This window comes from Bos indicus x Bos taurus, chromosome 8 (genome assembly GCF_003369695.1).
Source record: "Bos indicus x Bos taurus breed Angus x Brahman F1 hybrid chromosome 8, Bos_hybrid_MaternalHap_v2.0, whole genome shotgun sequence".
Taxonomy (NCBI): Eukaryota; Metazoa; Chordata; class Mammalia; order Artiodactyla; family Bovidae; genus Bos; species Bos indicus x Bos taurus.
The window spans coordinates 110,710,038-110,732,296 of NC_040083.1; the positions used below are offsets into that span (position 1 = coordinate 110,710,038).

The following is a 22,259-nucleotide window of genomic DNA, read 5'->3' on the forward strand; positions in this document are numbered from 1 at the left end:
CAGGGCTGATTCATCGAGAACAAAAGCCAGCTCTTCCTGCTAAATCCCTGGCCATCAAGGGCGGCGAGGCCAGCAGGCCCCTGAGCCCCTCCGCAGAAACTCCTTCTTCATCCGGCTACTGCTGTGGGGCTCCACAGCAGGAGAGCCAGCTTCCCACTGCCCCGTCCCTTCAGCCTGGCCTGCTCTCAGAACCCCCCGGGAAGCAGTGGCTTGGGAGTGAAATCTGGATTCTCGTCCTGGTCCTGCCATTTCCCAGCGGTGCAATGAAAATAAGAAACTTCACTTCTCTGAGCCTCAGTTTCTCCATCTGTGAACTGGGAGTGAAAATAGTTCCAGCCGGAGGAACTGGTGTCAGATTTGAAGGAGATAATGCCCAGAACAGGAACCTACGACTCTTTGTCCTCTTGCTATCTGGCGTCATCTTTCATAACTCAGTCTGGTACCTTGCATTCCAGACACGTGGGCACAAGCTCACCCATCTTAGCTCCTCCACGTCATTACCTGTAGGCTTCCCAGAACGATACCAGCTTCTGTTTACAGAGGCCCTGCTATGCCCCAGGCCTTGCAGCTAGCAGTTAACATGGATAATTTCACTTCATTTTCCCACCACTCTTTGAGGTGGACAGTTATCAAATAAAGAAACTGGGGCACAAAGAGGGATATTCCAAAGTCCAGCTCATCTCCTTCTTTGAAGTCTTCTTGGATCCTGTCCCCAGCCTCTCCTCCCATCCCCACCCCGAGCTTCCTCTTTCTTAGTTCCTGTAACACCCTACTGTAATTATCCATTTCCTTGGCCACAGGCCTTGCAAAGGTTGAGTCTATGACTGATTCATCTCTATGCCCATCGCCCAAAGCACAGGGCTTGTATACAGAAAAACAGTAAGTAAATAATAAATAAGGAAAAAACCCAGAAACACGAACTTCCTGTGTGGGTACAGAATAAAAGAATACAAAAATAGACTGTATCAAAGGGTTTTTTTTTTTTTTTTTTGGTGTGTGTGTGGAAGGGGTTTTATGAATTACTTTTTATTTGTATAGCACAGCAGTTTACAGTTTTTCTTAAAATAGGCTTACATTTCTTAAACAACTCCAGGTACTTTCCACATAAAGAAATAGTGAGTATTCATAAAGCATTACAGGCAAGGCCCAACCTCAGTCCCTAATATTGTCAAGATGAAGAGAAAAAATTTCCTGATCATGAATAGGAGGCATGGAAAAGGTTTTATCTTCCCCTTGACTTTCACTTTGGCTGTAGAAAGAGCCTGGGCTTTGGAGACAGACCCAGTTCAAATCCCAGCCAGCCGCTCAGCACCGTAGTCAGGCACCTTCCCTTTTCTGAGCCTGTTTGTCATGGTTCGGTCGCTCAGGCGTGTCCGACTCTTTGCAGCCCCGTGGACCACAGCGCGCCAGGCTCCCCTGTCCACCACCAACTCCCAGAGCTTGCTCAAACTCATGTCCATCATGTCGGCAATGCCATCCAACCATCTCGTCCTCTGTCATTCCCTTCTCCAGACTTCTGCCTTCAATCTTTCCCGGCATCAGGGTCTTTTCTACTGTGTCAGCTCTTCGCATCAGGCAGCCAAAGTACTGGAGCTTCAGCCTCAGCATCAGTCCTTCCAATGAATATTCAGGGTCGACTTCCTTTAGGATGGACTGGTTTGATCTCCTTGGGATTATTCACGAGCCTGTTTATTTACTTGTAATATTGAAGATGATACCTAACTTGGAGGTAGCTGCAAGACTTACTTGAAATAGTAAAGTGACCAAGAAGCATTCTAATAGTGGTGCTGATCATTACAATTCTAGTTTTTGTCCTTGAAAGGGCCAGCTATCTGTGGCTGCAGATGGCAGTGACATGCATAGCAGAAGGAAGAAGGGCATCTGGGGGCTTTTGAAATTTCCTTGAAAATCCAACCTGGGAGGCCGGGTGGCGGGGGAATCAGAATTAGAATCCTCTCTGAAGCTCATGGTGTTCAACATCTCACTGGCATGTATGGGGCACAATTAGAGAATCAGGCCTTTTAGGAATTCCAGTGATGTGGAGACGTATGAACTATGGGTTAGGACTGAGCTGACAGTGACCTTACGGCATCCATACTCCTAACTCCTCATTAAAATAGTAAGACGCACAGCTTCCTCCTCATTCAGAAGACAAGGGTTGGCAGCTCTTGAAATTCAGTGCAGCCCTCTCCTGAGGGCTACAGTCCTTCTGACGCTTCCCAACTCACTCTGCTGACCAAACTTGTCTCGTTTCCCTCATTTATTGATTAATTAATTTAGTAAAAACTTGCTAAGCACCAGCTCTGTGCCAGGCACTGTTTGACACTGAGTACATATTGACAAACCAAGCAAACACACTTCTTCCTTCCACCGGGTGCCCAACCAGTAAGCAGGAGACGCACATAGACAGGCAGTCTCAATGCAGAGACTTGAATGGGGGAACCCAGGGTGCTGCCAAATGCTAAACAATAGGCTCCTGGGTAGGACTGGGGGGTGAGGTAAGTCAGGAAGAAGGGAAGCTCTGATCTCTGAGCCTTTGCTGATTTCCCTGGTGTAAATATCCCCACCAAGTTTTATTTCAGGTTACCAGTATGACACCACTGAATGTGAAACTGGGAAGTGATGGGGAGCAGCACACTATTTGCAATAGTATTTTTACCATAAATGGCTAGAAACAAAAGCCTTAAGAGCATAGACAGATCACAGTCGTTGTTGCTTACTTGCTGAGTTGTATCTGACTCTTTCGTGATGCCGTGGACTGTAGCCCACCATGCTCCTCTGACCAAGGGATTTCCCGGGCAAGAACACTGGAGTGAGTCGCGAACACTGGAGTGAAGTCTCGAGGGGATCTTCCCAACCCAGGGATCGAACCAGCAGGGGATCGAACCCTGGTCTCCTGCAGGGCAGGCAGATTCTTTACCACTGAGCTATCAAGGAAGCCTATAGGTCATAGTAGAGTAAAATAATTAGGAAGTGACAGGTTCTGAGACATTACCACCTTTATGATTTTTTCAATAATAAGTATATAAACATTAATTTTTATTGAAGACTGTGTTTAACAGCTAGCTGTAAAAATTCCTAGAAACTTAACAAGCAGCTCTTGTAAGCCAGTTCAGGCTGGCTCCGGCATACCACCAGAGGCACCCAGGCTGAAGCAGACTCCTCCCTTTCTCCAGCCTTGGTTTCTCCCAGCCTCCGCATCTTCCCTTAGCGAAAGATGCCATCCCATTTCCACCTCCACTCTTTTTACGGCCTTCCCCCGAGGGAAGCTGTTCACTCTGCCTGGCTTCCTCTCCCCTTTTCTTTCCATCCACAGGTTACAGCGGGAGCGGCCAGTTTGGGGCGGTTTGACCCCACCACTCTGGTAGGCATCTGACCCAAGTTGGCATGTGGGCCACAGACAGTGAGTCCAGCTCACTGCTGGTAAAAGTCATTTTGTGGAAGGCAGAGATTCCTTTCTGATGTGAGGCAGAGCAGCGAAGCAGATGGGGAGATACAAATGATGAAGTGACAGTCCTTGCTGGGTTTCCTTAGTACTCAGGCCATGTTTCCAGTCTGACCCCAAGGCCCGGTTGCATCCCTGCCCTGGCGCCTTTGGGATGTTGAAGGACCTCCTGAGAGCACTTCTTCAATTCTTCCTTTGCACGAAATCCCCACTTAGGCTTTGCTTCTAGGACCCTGATACAAGGCATTCACTGCTCAAAAAGCAGTTGTCTTGGACTTCCCTGGTGGCTCAGCGGTTAAGAATCTGCCTGCCAATGAAGGAGACACAGGTTCGATCCCTGGTCTGGGAAGATCCCTCACACTGCAGAGTAACTGAGCCCATGTGTCACAGCTACTGAGCCTGAGCTCTTAGAGCCGAGGAGCTGTAACTCCTGAAGTGGGAGCACCCTAGAGACCGTGCTCCGCAGCAGGAGAAGCCTCCACAATGAGAAGCCCTCGCGTTGCAACTAGAGCAAATCCCAAGAGGCAGCGGAAGGCCCAGCACACTAAACATAAATAAATAAAATTATATATAAAAAAGTCTTGTCTTAATAAGTTGGCCTTCACAGATGACTGGTCCTCACAGGCCCAGTTAATTAACCGTGATTGTTCTGTTCCAAACTGTAATTCCACAGTCTGATAGTCTAGCTTGGTGGAGGAGTCCACTCCTAACGCTGTCAACGTGTTTGGAGTGGACTCGGAGTTAAAATGAAATCACGGGTGCCACCCCTGTGGGTGGGGAAAGGCAGTTTCAGAAGAGGGAACAGGTACCCCATGTTGTCTACTGCATGGCCTGGGTGTGGCTTTTGTCTCCCCCGTCCTCACTCCCAGGAAAGAAGTGGTCTTCTGACAAAAGATGTCAAAGTGCTTCCGTGAGAGGAGAATCACGTCGGCAAGAACAAGAAGACATTCACTCTGAAGGTGAGACACGGGGCAAACAATCTTTACTGACCCCTAGACCAATGGGCAAGTGTACAAAAAGGACTGCAAAAGGAGTCTAGAAAGAAATGAGAAAAAGACAAGAGAGGGTATCTATACATGCATGCCAGGCAGACCTGAGCCTGACTGAGGGGTCAGGCCAAGATACGCCCCGATTAGCGGTGACATACACATGGTCCCAATGCATTTTTAATGCATTGGAGAAGGCAATGGCAACCCACTCCAGTACTCTTGCCTGGAGAATCCCATGGACGCAGGAGCCTGGTGGGCTGCCGTCTACAGGGTCGCACAGAGTCGGACATGACTGAAGCAACTTAGCAGCAGCAGCAACACATGGTCCCATTGATGTACACAGAGCAACGTGCTTGGCCCTCTGATGTCATATTGGTTGTCCCTACTGTTGTCATAATCATAATTTTAAATTATTTCCAGTGAGAGCCTAGAAGTACGGGCTTCTCCAGTACCAAATGGAGCCATCAGAGGGTTCTTCGGGCAAGCCTCTCTGCATCCTTGGCCTCGGTTTCCCCGCTTCTACAGTGAGGGGTGGGACTAGATGTTCCCCTATGTGGCCTTCCTCCCAACATCGTATCTTCCAGTTCTCTGGACACACAGATTCAGAGGTTTCCCTTCTTTGCCCGAGAAAAGTTGCTGGGCTTGGAAATGACACGTTAGATAATTCCAGGTCATGTGTGTGCCGGGGGCCGTAATCAGAGCTGAGAACCGAATAGTCTGTGTTTACGCCTTTCTCCCCACCTGTCCCACAGGCCGCCTCCAGAAACAGCAGGCAGGATGCAGTGAGAGAGCAGGAGGCGTCCTGCGGTGAGCGAGGGGCCTCCTTGGTTCTCAGAGGAGGTGGAACTGGACAGTTTCCCAAGCCAGGGAGAGCAGCAGAGAGACAGAGGACACTGAGCAGAGACGGGGCCAAGCACCCAGATGTGCACGGTGCCACTTGTGTGAGCTCAGGAGAGCTGCTTAACCCTCGTGGCGCCTGGGTCTCCTCGTGTGAAAACTGCACCCCTGATGCCTGCCTCGGGTGGGGGAGTGTGTGGGGAGTGTGCGGGGGAGTGTGCGGGGAGTGTGCAGGGAGTGTGTGGGGGACAGGGAGTGTGCAGGGGAGGGGACGAATCAAGCAGGCAAGGAGGTGAGGATGAAGGTCGGCAGCATTCGGGAAGCCCAGAGCATGGCCCAAGCACTCAAGAAATGGTTCCTGCCATCACTCGGTTCAGTTCAGTTCAGTCGCTCAGTCCTGTCCGACTCTTTGCGACACCATGAATCGCAGCACGCCAGGCCTCCCTGTCCATCACCAACTCCCGGAGTTCACTCAAACTCATGTCCATCGAGTTGGTGATGCCATCCAGCCATCTCATCCTCTGTCGTCCCCTTCTCCTCCTGCCCCCAATCCCTCCCAGCATCATGGTCTTTTCCAATGAGTCAACTCTTCACTTGAGGTGGCCAAAGTATTGGAGTTTCAGCTTTAGCATCAGTCCTTCCAATGAACACCCAGGACTGATCTCCCTTAGGATGGACTGGTTGGACCTCCTTGCAGTCCAAGGGACTCGCAAGAGTCTTCTCCAACACCACAGTTCAAAAGCATCAATTCTTCGGTGCTCAGCTTTCCTCACAGTCCAACTCTCACATCCATACATGACCACAGGAAAAACCATAGCCTTGACTAGACGAACCTTTGTTGGCACAGTCTGCTTTTGAATATGAATATCTAGGTTGGTCATGACTTTTCTTCCAAGGAGTAAGCGTCTTTTAATTTCATGGCTGCAGTCACCATCTGCAGTGATTTTGGAGCCCTAAAAAATAAAGTCTGACACCATTTCCACTGTTTCCCCATCTATTTCCCATGAAGTGATGGGACCAGATGCCATGATCTTCATTTTCTGAATGTTGAGCTTTAAGCCAAATTTTTTACTCTCCACTTTCACTTTCATCAAGAGGCTTTTGAGTTCCTCTTCACTTTCTGCCATAAGGGTGGTGTCATCTGCATATCTGAGGTTGTTGATATTTCTCCTGGCAATCTTGATTCCAGCTTGTGCTTCTTCCAGCCCAGCATTTCTCATGATGTACTCTGCGTATAAGTTAAATAAGCAGGGTGACAATATACAGCCTTGACTTCCTCCTCTTCCTATTTAGAACCAGTCTGTTGCTCCATGTCCAGTTCTAACTGTTGCTTCCTGATCTGCATATAGGTTTCTCAAGAGGCAGGTCAGGTGGTCTGGTATTCCCATCTCTTTCAGAAGTTTTCTCAGTTTATTGTGATCCACACAGTCTAAGGCTTTGGCATAGTCAATAAAGCAGAAATAGATGTTTTTCTGGAACTCTCTTGCTTTTTCCATGATCCATTGGATGTTGGCAATTTGATCTCTGGTTCCTCTGCCTTTTCTAAAACCAGCTTGAACATCTGGAAGTTCATTGTTCACATATTGCTGAAGCCTGGCTTGGAGAATTTTGAGCATTACTTTACGTGTGAGATGAGTGCAACTGTGCAGTAGTTTGAGCATTCTTTGGCATTGCCTTTCTTTGGGATTGGAATAACAACTGACCTTTTCCAATCCTGTGGCCACTGCTGAGTTTTCCAAATTTGCTGGCATATTAAGGGCAACACTTTCACAGCATCATCTTTTAGGACTTGAAATAGCTCAACTGGAATTCCATCACCTCCACTAGCTTTGTTCGTAGTGATGCTTTCTAAGGCCCACTTGACTTCGCATTCCAGGATGTCTGGCTCTAGGTGAGTGATCACACCATCATGATTATCTTGGTCATGAAGATCTTTTTTGTACAGTTCTCCTGTGTATTCTTGCCACCTCTTCTTAATATCTTCTGCTTCTGTTAGGTCCATACCATTTCTGTCTTTTATTGAGCCCATCTTTGCATGAAAAGTTCCCTTGGCATCTCTAATTTTCTTGAAGAGATCTCTAGTCTTTCCCATTCTGTTGTTTTCCTCTATTTCCTTGCATTGATCGCTGAGGAAGGCTTTCTTATCTCTCCTTGCTATTCTTTGGAACTCTGCACTCAGATGCTTATATCTTTCCTTTTCACTTCTCTTCTTTTCACAGCTATTTGTAAGGCCTCCCCAGACAGCCATTTTGCTTTTTGGCATTTCTTTTGCATGGGAATGGTCTTGATGCCTGCCTCCTGTACAATGTCAGGAACCTCCATCCATAGTTCATCAGGCACTGTGTCTATCAGATCTAGTCCCTTAAATCTATTTCTCACTTCCACTGTATAATCATAAGGGATTTGATTTCGGTCATACCTGACAGAATGTGGTCCACTGGAGAAGGGAATGGCAAACCACTTCATTATTCTTCCCCTGAGAACCCCATGAACAGTATGAAAAGGCAAAAGGATAGGATACTGAAAGAGGAACTCCCCAGGTTGGTAGGTGCCCAATATGCTACTGGAGATTAGTGGAGAAATAACTCCAGAAAGAATGAAGGGATGGAGCCAAAGCAACAACAATACCCAGCTGTGGATGTGACTGGTGATAGAAGCAAGGTCGATGCTGTAAAGAGCAATATTGCAAAGGAACCTGGAATGTCAGGTCCATGAATCAAGGCAAATTGGAAGTGGTCAAACAGGAGATGGCAAGAGCGAACGTCGACATTCTAGGAATCAGCGAACTAAAATGGACTGGAATGGGTGAATTTAACTCAGATGACCATTATATCTACTACTGTGGGCAGGAATCCGTTAGAGGAAATGGAGTAGCCATCATGGTCAACAAAAGAGTCTGAAATGCAGTACTTGGATGCAATCTCAAAAACGACAGAATGATCTCTATTCGTTTCCAAGGCAAACCATTCAATATCACAGTAATCCAAGCCTATGCCCCAAACAGTAACACTGAAGAAGCTGAAGTTGAAGGGTTCTATGAAGACCTATAAGACCTTTTAGAGCTAACACCCAAAAAAGATGTCCTTTTCATTCATTATAGGGGACTGGAATGCAAAAGTAGAAAGTCAAGAAACACTTGGAGTAACAGGCAAATTTGGCCTTGGAATACGGAATGAAGCAGGGCAAAAGCTAATAGAGTTTTGCCAAGAGAATGCACTGGTCATAGCAAACACCCTCTTCCAACAACACAAGAGAAGACTCTACACATGGACATCACCAGATGGTCAACACCAAAATCAGATTGATTATATTCTTTGCAGCCAAAGAGGGAGAAGCTCTATACAATCAGCAAAAACAAGACCAGGAGCTGACTGTGGCTCAGATCAAGAACTCCTTATTGCCAAATTCAGACTTAAATTGAAGAAAGTAGGGAAAAGCACTAGACCATTCACGTATGACCTAAATCAAATCCCTGTCATCACTAGAGATGTAGAAAATGGTTGCCGCAGGGGAAGAACCTGGCTGGGAATCTCCAGGTCCTGTGGCTTCCCTCGCTGCTACTTAATTAAAAAACTAGGAAAAAAAAAAAAAAAAAAACTAGAAAAAACCAGGAAGTGAATGCTGTGCTCTTAGCCTCTCTGCTACTTAAATAACACCAGGTTTTCTGTCTGATTCCCAGCACCCAGCAGTTATTGACTTCATATATTTTCTCTTGTGCTGGAGGGAGATTTACTCAGCTGAACATGGGGCTGCAGCCCTCACCTAGGCTGGGAACGGACACCTCAGTCCTCTGGTCTTATCTGCAATGTGGGTCTCCCAACTTGGAGTCACAGAGCAGCTGCAGGAGACGGGGAACTCTCACATGCACCGAGACTGTCAGAGGCTGTTCTACGCCCTGCTGCTGCTGCTAAGTCGCTTCAGTCAAGACCGACTCTTCGAGACCCAATGGACTGCAGCCCGCCAGGCTCCTCCATCCATGGGATTTTCCAGGCAAGAGTACTGGAGTGGGTGCCATTGCCTTCTCCAGTTCTACGCCCTGCTCCACTGTAAATGCGCGCCTGCTCAGTCGCTCAGTCGTGTCTGACTCTTGTGACTCCATGGACTGGGGCCTGCCTGGTTCCTCTGTCCATGGGATTTTCCCTGCAAGAATACTGGAGCTGGTTGCCATTCCCTTCCCTGGGGGATCTTCCCCACCCAGGGATCAAATCTGTGTCTCTTATGTCTCCTGCATTGGCAGGTGGATTCTTTACCACTGCACCACCTGGGAATCCCTTATCCATCATAAATGGCTCTCTCTCAAATGCAAGAGATGCTGTTATGATAAATAAAACACTACATTTGTTTAGAAGTGACCTTGCATTCATCTTTTTGACAATGTGGATTTGCTCTGGCACCTAATATAATATCTGCCATCACACTAATACCACCTTCCCTGGTGGCTCAGATGGTAAAGCATCTGTCTGACAATGCGGGAGACCTAGGTTTGATCCCTGGGTCAGGAAGATTCCCTGGAGAAGGAAATGGCAACCCTCCCCAGTACTCTTGCAGGGAAAATCCCATGGACAAAGGAGCCTGGTGTCCATGGGGTCCCAAAGAGTCGGACACGACTGAGCGACTTCACATCACACTAATAAAACCTTCCATTTACAGAGAACTCACAGCACTTGATATGGTGTTAAGACTTTCTTTCATTAAGTCTTCCCAACAGACGCATGAAGATGAAATTATGATGCCCATTTTACAGATAAGGAAATTGGCACTTTGATACCTTAGGTCACTTGTCCAACGTTTCAGGACTAGTAGGTCAGGGGGTCAAGCCCAGGTGGTCTGACTCCAAAGCCCCAGCTTAACATTTTAAGGACAGGGATGCGCTTTGGCATTTCGTGTATTTCTCGTTCCTGAAGGCAACCAGGCCTCATTCTGCTCCTTTGTTCCCTTCAGGGTCTCTCGCTGCTGCCCACACTCCTATTCTGCTTTTGTGGACTGCCCAGGTCATCTTCTGAGGGCTTTGCCTCCTGGAGCCCGACCGCCCCGGAGCTGAATCTCACCCCGCAGGCTGCCCATCCCAACTGAGCTCTTTGGCCCCAGCCCAGCTCCAGGCGCCCCCCGAGTCTCCTCCCCTCTCCCCAGGCTCCTGTCGACCCCCCCGCGGTGCTGCGGGCCTCAGTTTCCTCCCATGTGAAGCAGGTAGCTCGATCCTTTCCTTAGGCAAAGGGCACACCGAGGCGGGTCCGGAGCCAGAGTCGCCGTGCTCCCGGCCGCCTGTGGGCGGGGCCGGCGCTCCTCCCCCGCGCCGCCCGGCGGCCCCGCCCCGAGGGCGGCCCCCGCCCGCGCCCTGCCCGCCCCGCCCGCGCCCTGCCCGCCCCAGCCCCGCCGCCCGCAGCCAGCTGAGCACAGCTGGACCCAGCAGCAGCCGTCGCCAGCGCCGCAGCCGCAGGTAGGCGAGGGGAGCGACCACGACCCCGGGACGCCCGGGGATCCCGGGCTTCTGGGTCCTTTCTCCCTCCGCGCGCGGGCCGAGCTCGCCCGCGCCTGGAGCTCGGCCCAGCAGCCGGGGCATCGCGGAAAAAGGGCCCCCCTTCCCCCCACCTTGCGGGTCTTCCGGGGGTCGGGGAGAGCTGGGGGGCTCGGGTGGGGAGTGAGGGGATTCAGGCCTCCACCCACAGGCCCCGTGGTGCACTCGAGCTGACTTTGACCCACTTAGCGCCGGTGGGGTGCGTGGGCCCGGGGTCAGCCCCGCACTCGCCCGTAGGTGGTCTCAGGCTTGCAGAGGTCTGGGCGGCGACTCCGCCGGGGAGTCTGCCTCGCGCATCTCCAGGAGTAATGCCTCTGCCTGCGCTCCCCTGGAGATGAGGAGCCCCCACCCCCACCTCCTTCCCCTTTCTGGGCCCAGCACTATTAGGAAGTTCTTCCTCTTACTGGTCTGGGATCGGCTTGCCGCTGCTACCTGTCGGCGCTGTCCGTCCCTCCGCCCTGCAGAGCACGGGCCCTTCCCTGACTCACACGGAAACTTCTTTGAGGTGCGGACAGGGATTGGAACCAGACTTTCTCCCTGGGGTCCCCATCTCTGCTTGGGTCCACACGCCTCAGAATCTGATAACTGCGTGTCCCCTGGCCCAGCGCAGCCCGGCTGCTCTCCGCAGTGGCCGAAAGCAAGGCCCCGGGCCGAGGAGGCTGGCGGGGCTGCAGGGAGCTTCGGCCTCAGACACCCAGACATCCGCCCTTTATTCCGCCCTCACATCTAACTCAAAACAGGGAGGACAGCTTTATGACACCCAGAACTCAGGAGAGCAGGGGAAAATCAGGGTGCCCTGTGGGTGACTGCTTTTCGGCTTTTCCTGGAAGCCGGGGCCTCTGGGGACTTTTCTGAGGCTAACCCTGCGGGTCCTGCTCTCCCAGGACCGTGTTTCTGACCAGAGCCCTATGAACTCTTGCTGCACTGCGCTTTACAGTAACCACAGCTTGATGGAATCTCACCAGCCTGGTTCCACAGTTGAGAAAGCTGCAGGGCCCTGAGAGCTGGTGAGCGGCTGATACACAGTGAGGAAGGGGCCGGCCTGGGACTCAGTGCCATTCGCACTTGGCTGACTTCTAGCTCCTGGGGCTTTAGACTCTTCTTGAGCCTCGAGTTCCATTCACTAAGAAACTGAGCACTACACACACACACACACACACACACACCCCTCCAAGACATACTCACACTCTGGAGTGCTGGTTGGCGTTTCTTGGGGATGTTAATTAAGGGGAAGAGGCCTGGAATGGAGGAGGAAGGTTGGGAGGGGGAACGGCAGCTTCCAGTTCCCCTGAAACTCCATTTTCCTTTTTGAGGCCTCACTATTTATAAATGCCAGGGAAATCATAAACAGCCCGGGGAGCTTGAATTGGCACCCGGGTGAGTTTCGCAGCAAAAAAAGTTACTGTGTGAATCAGGGAAAGGAACTTTACTCCAGAATTTTCCATAGTCTTTTTTATTGGGGACTGACATCAATTTGGAAAAGCAGGCATCTCCCAGGAGGGGTTTCCTTCCTTCCCTTCTTCCTTGATTCAGCACTCTTCAGGGCCTGTGTTCAGTGTCTTGCCCTGCGAGGGCCCAAGAGCCTTGAGGAAGGCAAAGATATTTGTCCTCAAGATGCGTCTCATCTATAGTGTTCGGAACAAAGTTGCAATACTGAGAATTAACTTCAGCCTATAAAGGGGTGACTAAGTCTGTTTGGGCCACCCAGACCTCAGAAATGAGCAAAAGTTTCCCAGGAGATAAGGCAATGGGCAGTAAGACATGCTGAGAAGCAGGCACAGCTCGTGCAAAGGCACTGAGGCTTTCTGAGCAGTCCACAAGGCGAGGATGCAGATGAGGGAAAGGTGGAGTGGCGGGAGTTGAGACTGTAAATCAAGAGGGAAAGGAAAAGGAAAGGAAAGTGAAGTCGCTCAGTCGTGTCCGACTCTTTGAGACCCCATGGACTGTGTAGCTTACCAGGCTCCTCTGTCCATGGGATTTTCCAGGCAATAGTACTGGAGTGGATTGCCATTTCCTTCTCCAGCGGATCTTCCCGACCCAGTGATGGAACCCAGGTCTCCCGCATTGTAGACAGATGCTTTACCATCTGAGCCACCAGGGAAGACCATAATCAAGAGGGAGCTAGATCGTAAACTAAGGGCTTGGACTTTAGCCTGAGGGCAGTGATCAAAACTCTGAGTAATCTGGTGGCTTTGTAGCAGATGCTTTGGAAGGGGCTGCACTGAAGGCTTCCCTGGTGGCTCAGACAGTAAAGCGTCTGCCTGCAATGCCGGAGACCCGTGTTCGAGCCCTGGGTTGGGAAGATCCCCCAGAGAAGGAAATGGCCACCCACTCCAGTACTCTTGAGAGGCTTCTCAGAGCCTGGTAGGCTACAGTCCATAGGGTCGCAAAGAGTCGGACATGACTGAGCGACTTCCCTTTACTTTTCACTCAAGATACAGGGATTCCTTAGGAGGCTACTGGATGGTCGAGTGAAAGAGAGTGCAGGTCTGAACCAGACCAATGGCCATGGGATGGACCAGAGTGGCAGATTCTGGAATCCCAGCTGAAGAACCCGTCAGAACTGGCAGCAAATTTTATCTAAAAGCAAGTAGTGGGCTTGCAGCTATTGGACAAGGTTGCCAAGTTATTCTGAGATTTTCAGTATTGAGCTTTACTTTTAAAGCAAAGAAATATTGTTAAAGATTCAAGCCTTGCTGTATGACACAGGGAGGTCAAATCTGGGGCTCTGTGACAACCTGGAGGAGTGGGATGGGGTGGGAGGTGGAAGGGAGGTTCAGGAGGGAGGGGCATGTGAGTACCTGTGGGTGATACATGTTGATGTTTGGCAAAGACAACACAAGATTGTAAAGCAGTTATCCTCCAATTGAAAATAAACTCTAAAAAAAAAGAGATTCAAGCCTAGAGAATAGAGTAAGCCTCATCCCTGTAACCCCTTCTTGCCCCAGAGGTGGCCCTGTGGACAGCTATGTGTGCAGTTCTGTGGAACTGTCGCAAGCAAGAGCTGAATACTGGATGCCTTCACGCTTCTTAGCCATCCAGTGCCGGAGGGTCACTTCTCCCCACTTCATGTCGGCAGCTTGGGTCTCTGGTGAGAAGCTGTCAGGTCATAGAGATGATTTCTGCATATTCTGTCATCCCTTGCTGGGGCACTGGTCTCTGGTTTTCTTCAAGAGAACTTTACAGCCCATATCTACAGTCTTTGAGCATGGATTAGTTATTAGAGATGGCAGAACTGAGAGAAGTTAGATGCACTGACTTAGGAGTGGAGCTGTAATCTGAGTTATTTTGAGTGACTTTGGGCAAGTCCTGGCTCACGGGGCCTCAGTGTCCTCATCTGTGAAATGGGGAGATGTTGGTCTCCATGATAAAAAGCTACCTTTTAGTAAACCAAGCGCTGGGGCGTTAATTACTTTGTTGGTTCTTCACGATCATGTGTCTGAGTTAGGTCCTGTTATCTGCTTCTGTAGAGGACGTAACTGAGGCTCAGAGAGGCTAAGGAATGTACTTTGGCTTGTGAGGCAGTTAGGTGTCAGTGCTAGGATTCCGGAGGTCTGACTGTAGGGCGGTAGCTCTTAATCACTGCCTTAAATGTTCTACTGGCGAAGCCATCTAGTCCTGACGTTATGAGAACTGCAGGTGGAGTTTTGCTGGGGCTGTGAGGAGGGGTGCTGATCCGCATGCATGGCGTGGGGAGTTTAGGCCTGGAGGGGCCTCTCAGGACTGTTCGTTCAGTTCAGTAGCTCAGTCGTGTCCGACTCTTTGCGACCCCATGGACCACAGCATGCCAGGCCTCCCTGTCCATCACCAACTCCCGGAGTCCACCAAACCCATGTCCATCAAGTCAGTGATGCCATCTAACCATCTCATCCTCTGTCGTCCCCTTCTCCTCCTGCCCTCAATCTTTCCCAGCATCAGGGTCTTTTCCAATGAGTCAACTCTTCGCATGAGGTGGCCAAAGTACTGGAGTTTCAGCTTCAGCATCAGTCCTTCCAGTGAACACCTAGGACTGATCTCCTTTAGGACGGACTGGTTGGATGACCCTGCAGTCCAAGGGACTCTCTAAATTCATGCTTTTCTGTACTACCTACAGGACTCAGAGTGTAGGTCCATCTTTCCTCCATTTCAGGAAATCCCGGCTCTGAGAGGACAGAGACTTGCCCAGGTTCACTCAGAGAGTTAACTGGGGGCCCAGCCTCCTTTCACTGCTGGAGCCCCCGCTCAGGAAAGCTTTCTGAGGAAGCCAGGAAGAATGGGCAACATCTCTCTCCCCGGCCCTCCCCTCCCCATGGTTATTTCCTGAGAAAACGCCAGCAGAAGCAGGGAAAACCTGGTCCCAGGAGCTATGTACTTTGTAGGGGAGGGAAAGAAAGAGACCAGTGTTCAGGCAGCTGGGGGATGTTAAGTAAAAATATCTCCTCCCTTTCAACCGAGTGAGCATGTGTCATATTTCAGCCTGATGTGGTTTGCGAGTTTGGAGACCACAGGCAGGCTGGGTTCCTGCTGCTCTCTGGCTTTTCCTCCCCACCCCCAACCCCCTGCTGTTGCTGCCTGCTCTCCCCTGCCCTGCCCAGGACCACATCAGCAATTTAAGGGCAGGGCAGAGAACAGCGGTGGGTGTGATGGGCAAGGCTGGACAGCAGAAGGCCTGGGCTTGAGTCCTGGTTTTGCCATTTGGCAAAATACTGGGTGACTTGAGCTAGTCCGTGCCTTCCGCTGGGCCCGTGTCCCCTGGCGTTAGGCGGGTGGACAGAATAATGTCACGCCCTCCCAGCCCCGGCGGCCTCTGAGCCAGGGGGCTTTGTGCCCACTGCAGGGACATGGGGCCCCCACGTCTCTAAGCATGAAGTGAGCCCACAGCAGTCACCCTTGTTTGAGTGACTTGCACCAGCATCAGCTGGAGATTCGGCTGCTGTTCATAAATTGGGTCTTTGTGAATTCAGTTGGTTGCCCATTTTACAGATACGGCAGTTGAGGCCTAGGATTCATGCATGTATCCCATTCCCTGCTCTACAAGCAGTAAGGGTGAGGACCCCTGTCGGTGGCGTTCTTACTGTGTTCACTTTTCGTCTTTACCATCTTGTTTTATCTTTTTAACAGCTCCACTAGGGAGGAGATATTTACTCAGTTTTACAGATAAGGAAACTGAGGCTCAGCCCAGAGAAATGAAATGCCTTCCTTTCTCTTTTTTGAGCCTCACAGTAGCCCTGAGGTTGTTATGGGCCCCATTTTACAGATGAGGAAGCTGAAGTCTGGAGATGTGAGCGCTCATGCCTGGGGTCCCCAGGGACCACGTAGCCAGATAGGTTCTTTCCCAGGCCCCATCCTGCTGCGTCCTGGTGCCTCACAGGTTCTGTCTGAGGGTGCGTCTCTGCACCTCTTGCACCCAATTTTTGGACTCAGGATTAACAGTTTTCTTCCTTGGCTGTAACGTGTCCCTAAAACGTGCCCTTCCCAAGGGGGACTCCAGGGGCAGTTTGAGCCGTGGAGCTTCTCAGGGAACTGGGATGAAGGTGCCACGCCAGTAGGGGTGGATTTATTTATTCTGCTGAACCGGTTAAGCAAACAGCCTTCTTTCCAACTTCAGCAAGGATATCATTTGATCCCAGTTTATTTGCAAACAAATAATATATATACGGTATATGTAAGCCTTCAGGGTGGGGCTTGGCCCTTAATTTTCCTTCTATAGTGGCTGTGGCAGGGCTGGGCCCTTGGTGGGTACTCAGTAAATGCTGGTTAATTTTGGAGGAGCGGCAGAGTGTTGTGGGTGGGATACCCACAGGATATGTCTTTTTTTTTCCCCTCCTCCAATGACTTTTTTTCTTTTTTATAAATATAGTAATTATGATAGAAAATGTAGAAAATAAAAATAGTATAAACAATAAGAATGTCCATAATTCTGCCAACACAAGATAATCAGTGTTAACATTTGGGTGCATTTCCTTCCTAATATTTTCAGCACATATTCTTTTACCCCTGACAGAACTGTGGTCATAACACATTTGTAATCTTCTGTTCTGACTTTCTGCATTTTTGTTCCCAAATGTTATAACATAAATATTTTTTCATGTTATTTAGTACTCTAAATTTAATTTTTTAAAGAGTTTTAAAAGTATACTCTAAGTGGATAAATGCATGTTTATCTAAAATCTTTCATTCTAATAGACTGGGGGATTAAAGAAAATAATGAATTCTATTTGTAAAAAAAAGTTTCACATTTTTATTATTAAAATGATGAATGCTGACCTGATTTTTTTTGTTACTCTCTATTATTGTATCTATGATGTGAGTGATTCACTTCACATCGTCTGTTATTAGGCATTCAGGCTGCTGATAAACAGTGCTGCAATGAGCATTCTAGTGCATAAATTATTCCTTTCTCATTGTTTTCTAAAAGAGAGCCCAAGAAATGGAGCTGTTGAGTCAAAAATGACAAATTTACAGCTTTTGCTACATTTTGCCAAACTTCCATGCTTGAAAGGTTGTAGCAGTTTGTATTTCCAGCAGCCTTTCTTTGGGGAACATCTGAGGCTGGTTATCAAAAGCCTAACTGTGCTGTTAGAAGGCTCAGGGACCATTCTTCTGAAACATTTCTTCATTTAGCAAACACAGGCATAACTCAGAGATACTGAGGTTTCCATTCCGGATCGCCACAGTAAAGTGACTATCACGATAAAGCAAGGCGTACAGAATTCTTGGTTTTCCAGCGCGTGTAAAAGCCATGTTGACACTACGCTGTCGCCTGTTTAGTGTGCAACAGTGTTCCGTCTCAAAAATCAAGGTACGTACCTTAACTCAAAAACACTGCATTGCTAAAAAACGCTACCCATCATCCGAGCCTTCAGCTAGTCACAGAAGTAACAGCATAGATTACCGATGACCAATCACCATAACAAATACAACAATCATGAAAAAGTTTAAACAGACTATGGCAAGAATTCCCAAAATGTGATGCAGAAACACAGAGTAAGCAAATGCTATTGGAAACATGATGTCACAAGACCATTTGCTCAAAGATTGCCACAAACCTTCAGTTTGTGAAAAATGTAGTCTCGATGAAGCTCAGTAAACTGAAGTGCAATAAATCGAGGTATACCTGTAGATTTGCACAGTTCGGCATCAGCAAGTGCTAAAGATTAAGATCCTGGGCAGAGGAGGCAGGGAGAAGCCGGTTCGCACCGCAGTTTCTGCTTTGCACTCGCCACAGACCTAAGCTGCGGCCCGGTCAGCGTGCCGCCTCCATGTTCAGGATGTAAGTCCTTGCCTCTGTTTCCAGACTTCAGTGTGACTGAGGTCACCCTCTGCAGAAGGCCCCTCTCCTGACTGCCTCCTCACCTAGAAGCCCTTTCCAGATTCCGACCCTTACAGTTAGACCTCAGAAGCTGCCTGGTCCCACCTCCTCACTTCATGGCCGGGAATACTCAGACCCAGAGAGAGCAAGTGAATTTCCTAAAGCTCAGAGTAAGTTCTCTGATTGCTGCTCCGCCACTTGTGAGATTTCAGAAGTACTCATCTAAATGAAAACGATTTCAATGATCATAAAGCCCAAGGCCTGGGGAGATTAAGGAACTGGGCCGTGGTCAGCCCCCGAGTCTGTCCTGGCAGTGTGGTCCTGGGAAAGTCATTTTCCTTTTGAGCCAGTTTCTCCTACTATGAATTGAGGACTGTCACCTCTCGTCCACCTGGGTTTACTTTTCCACCAGTCGAAGGCTTAATTTCAAGCCTCAGTGGCAGGTCTTGGTCTCTTGAGTGTGCGTCCTGAAGTGGGGTGTTTTTTGAGGTCACTGGTGGCGCTGGTGTTAAAGAATCTGCCTGCCAGTGTAGGAGACGTAAGAGACCCAGGTTCGATCCCTGGGTCGGGAAGATCCCTTGGAGGAGGAAATGGCAACCCACTCTAGTATTTTTGCCAGGAGAATACCTTGGACAGAGGAGGCTGGTGGACTATACAGTCCATGGGGTCACAAAGAGTGCAGGCGTGAGGGCAGAGACTTATTTTTACAACACCAAAAAAGACCTTTGGACCTTTTCTCTCCTCAGGGGAAGGGTTCTGTCAACAGTGTTGCGACTGGACGTAAGAGACGTTTTAGAGCATCTCAAACTTACTGTGCTCCCAAATCACCTGGGAATTTTGTGAAAATGCAGATTCTGGCTTAGTATGTCTGGAGTGGGGCGTGACACTTACTTTTTTTTTTTTTTTGGCCTTGAAACATGTGGCATCTTCCCTAACCAGGGATGGAACCTGTGCCCCCTACATTGGGAGCACAGAGTTCTAACCACTGAACCACCAGGGAGTCCCCGTCTGCACTTCTAATGCCCTCCCAGCTAACGCAGATGCTGCGGGTCCAGGGACCACAGCTGGCATGCGTGTGCGCACGCGCTCGGTTATACCCAACTCCTCAGGCCCGTGGACTGCGTGCGCGCATGCGCTGTTATTCCCAACTCGGCAATCCCGTGGACTGTAGTCCGCCAGACTCCTCTGTCAGCGGAATTTTACAGGCAAGAATACTGGATCGGGTTGCCATTACCTTCTCTCGGGAATATTCCCGACCCAGAGATCGAACCCATGACTCTTGTGTCTCCTGCATTCACAGGTGGGTTCTCTACCAGCTGAGCCACCAGGGAAGCCTAGTAAGATTCTAAATCCTTTGTTCAAGGCCCAGACTAGAGCCGAGAACTCCTGATATCTTATCCTTGAGGTTCTTTCTACCCATTGTACTTGCTTCTGTCATCTCATAGCACTAAGCGGAACTGTATTTGGTCCGCAGTTATGTTTCTAGAATCTGAACAGCCCTTGAATTTCAGAGCAGGGCAGGGCTCTTCTTTAGGAGAGAGTGACTCAGTAGGATGTCATCTGAAGGGGGAGAAATACAGCTGAAGGGCCTAGTGTTTGGCATAAAACATTTCCACCAGAAGTTTTTATACTTAAGGTTATACGTATTATTCTCTTACAGCTGTAGGCTGCAAACTACAGCCCTGGGGAAGCCCCAGCCTGTTTTTGTATGCCTCCAAGCTAAAAATGGTTTTTACATTTTTAAAATACTGTAAAAAAGAAAATCCGAAACTGAACAAGGAAGAATCTGCAACAGGGTGTGTGGCTGCAAAGTTTAAACTATTTCCTATCTGGCTCTTTTCTCTCTCTTTCTCTCTTTTAAAAATGTTGGTCATGGCATGTGGGATCTTAGTTCCCTGACTCGGGATCGAACCTGTGCCCCCTGCAGTGAGAGTACACAGTCCTAACCACTGGACCCCCCAGAGAAGTCCTAGCACTTCACAGTAAAAGTTTGCTAACCCCTGGTCTAGAGTAACTGGAGCTCTATATTTTTGTCTAGTAAGCAAGAGGCCCAGCTTGAAGTCTGGTGAGACCAAGCTGTCGGGGAGGCGGCCTGACTTGGTGGCAGCTGCTCAGGCACCTTAGCCGTGTGACCCTGAGCACAGCACTTCACCTCTCTGAACTTGTGTTCTTCCTTCACAAGACGGGGACTGTGACAGCTGCCCGCTGAGTTGAGAGGATGAGACACGATGTATGTAAGGAATTTACACTGGGTAGGTGCCCAATGACAGCTGGTGTCATTTGAACCCTCTGGCGTTGCCTGACAGGGCACACACCCTCCCCAAATCTGACTGCAGCAGGAAATGGCAGCCCACTCCAGTGTTCTTGCCTGGAAAGTCTCAGGGACAGAGGAGCCTGGCCGGCTGCAGTCCATAGGGTCGCAGAGAATCAGATAAGATTGAAGGAACTTCACACACACACACACCCCAAATCTGAGGGTCCTCTCAGCGATCTGGAAACAGTCTTTTGGAAGAAAAACACCTCTGTTTCCGCTTCTCCTTCACCCCTTCACCCCCGCAGGGCAGAAAGCTCCTTTTTAGCCATCCAAACAGATGGGGTTCCTGATGATTATACACCTTCACTAATGGCAAGCTCTCTACCCACTCCTTCCATGGGCAGGCAGCTCTAAGATCTAACCCAGCGAATAGGCTTCACAGGAGCCCCAGGCAAGGATGGTGACTACTGGAAGGAGACACCCCTCTTTAGGGCTCCATGCAGCATGCGGGCCGTGACCAAAGCTGGTTTACAGACCTTGTTTCTAAGTTGTGGCAGCCTTAAGGCCCAAAATGGAAAACAGACCGACTTGGAGTTAGCTGGGGTTAACTATTCTTGCCTGGGAAGTCCCAGGGACAAAGGAGCCTGGCGTCCATGGGGTCGCAGAGTTGGACACCACTTAGCGATTAAGCAATAACAACAGTTCTACACCAGTGAATCTGAAATTCGACGGCTCCCGGCGTCCAGAGCGCAGGAAAGCGTGTAATGCTCTTTTTGCCCATAGGTGGCAGCACCTGCGCCCTTTGCCGTCTCTGAGAACGTGTTTGTGCATGAGTGTTTACGCACGTGTGCACACACGTGAACATGCGTGTGATTTACTAGTTTCTGCCTTCCTTGAATCTTGAGCTGTGGTGGCCCTAGGCTAGACTCTGGGATACAGGGAAGCGGGTCTTAGTCTGACGGGGGGAGGCACACTTGGAAACAGAGTGTAACAGTGTGGCAGGGAAACGGGCCGAGGCTCAGAGGAGCTCAGCCTCACGGGGAAGGGGGGGTTAGAGGTGAGTTCTCGGAGGAAACCTGGGCTTGATCATGAGCGGAAGGAGAAAAGAACAGGGATGGAAGAGAGCTCGGGAACAGAGGAGACAGTCTGTGCAAAGATTATAGGCAGATTTAAGGGCCAGTGCAGCTGCCTCTGGCTGGAGCTTGGAGGGGTGTGGGTGGAAGACGGGAACTGGGGAGAGCTGAGGCTCAAGACTGATGAGGGCAGACCATAAAAGGCGCGCATGGTTAAAGGGCCGCTGAGGACGTTGGGTTTTACCTGGGGGCCATCAGGGAGTCATGGCTGAGTCTGCGCAGAGGAGCAACGTGGTCTGGCTTGCTCTGGAGGGGAGGAGGGAGTGGGTGGGAGGACGGGGTGGGAGGAAGTGGGAGGACGGGTAGGAGGCATGGCAGCCTCCCAGGCAAGAGGCTGAGGGGCCTGGACCAACGTGTTGGCAGTCGGGGTGGGGAGCAGTGGGCGCGTTCGGGTAGAACCAGCGGTGTAGGGAGGCGAGAGTGACGGAGCCGGGGTGGCTGAAGAGGATGCCCGGCGTCCGTCCAGACGGGGGATGGTGGTGCTGATGCTGAGATGCGGAACCTTGAGCGTAAAAGAGGTTGCCCTTGGGAACAATTACAGCACCGCCAGAGAGGGTGAGGGTGAGATGTGGAGGTGTGTCGAGAAGGGGGCTGGATTTGAAAGGTTCATCCTCACGGAGTTAACGGAAAGTGGGAACTGCTTAATTATTTGCAGGAGCCCAGCTCTGTGTTGGAGAAGGAAATGGCAATCCACTCCAGTGTTCTTGCCTGGAGAATCCCAGGGATGGCGGAGCCTGGTGGGCTGCGGTCTATGGGGTCGCAGAGTCGGACACGACTGAAGTGACTTGGCGGCAG

At 50.0% G+C, this 22,259-nt stretch overlaps 1 protein-coding gene across 2 annotated transcripts in view; it reads left to right on the forward strand.

Moving 5' to 3' along the window:
* Positions 1-10,628: 10,628 nt before the first annotated feature.
* Positions 10,629-22,259, forward strand: part of GSN (gelsolin) — a 60,947-nt gene continuing 49,316 nt past the window's right edge. For both annotated transcript variants that reach the window (XM_027550691.1, XM_027550692.1), the window contains exon 1: positions 10,629-10,708. The gene's annotated coding sequence lies outside the window, so the exon portion shown is untranslated. The remainder of the gene's footprint in view (positions 10,709-22,259) is intronic.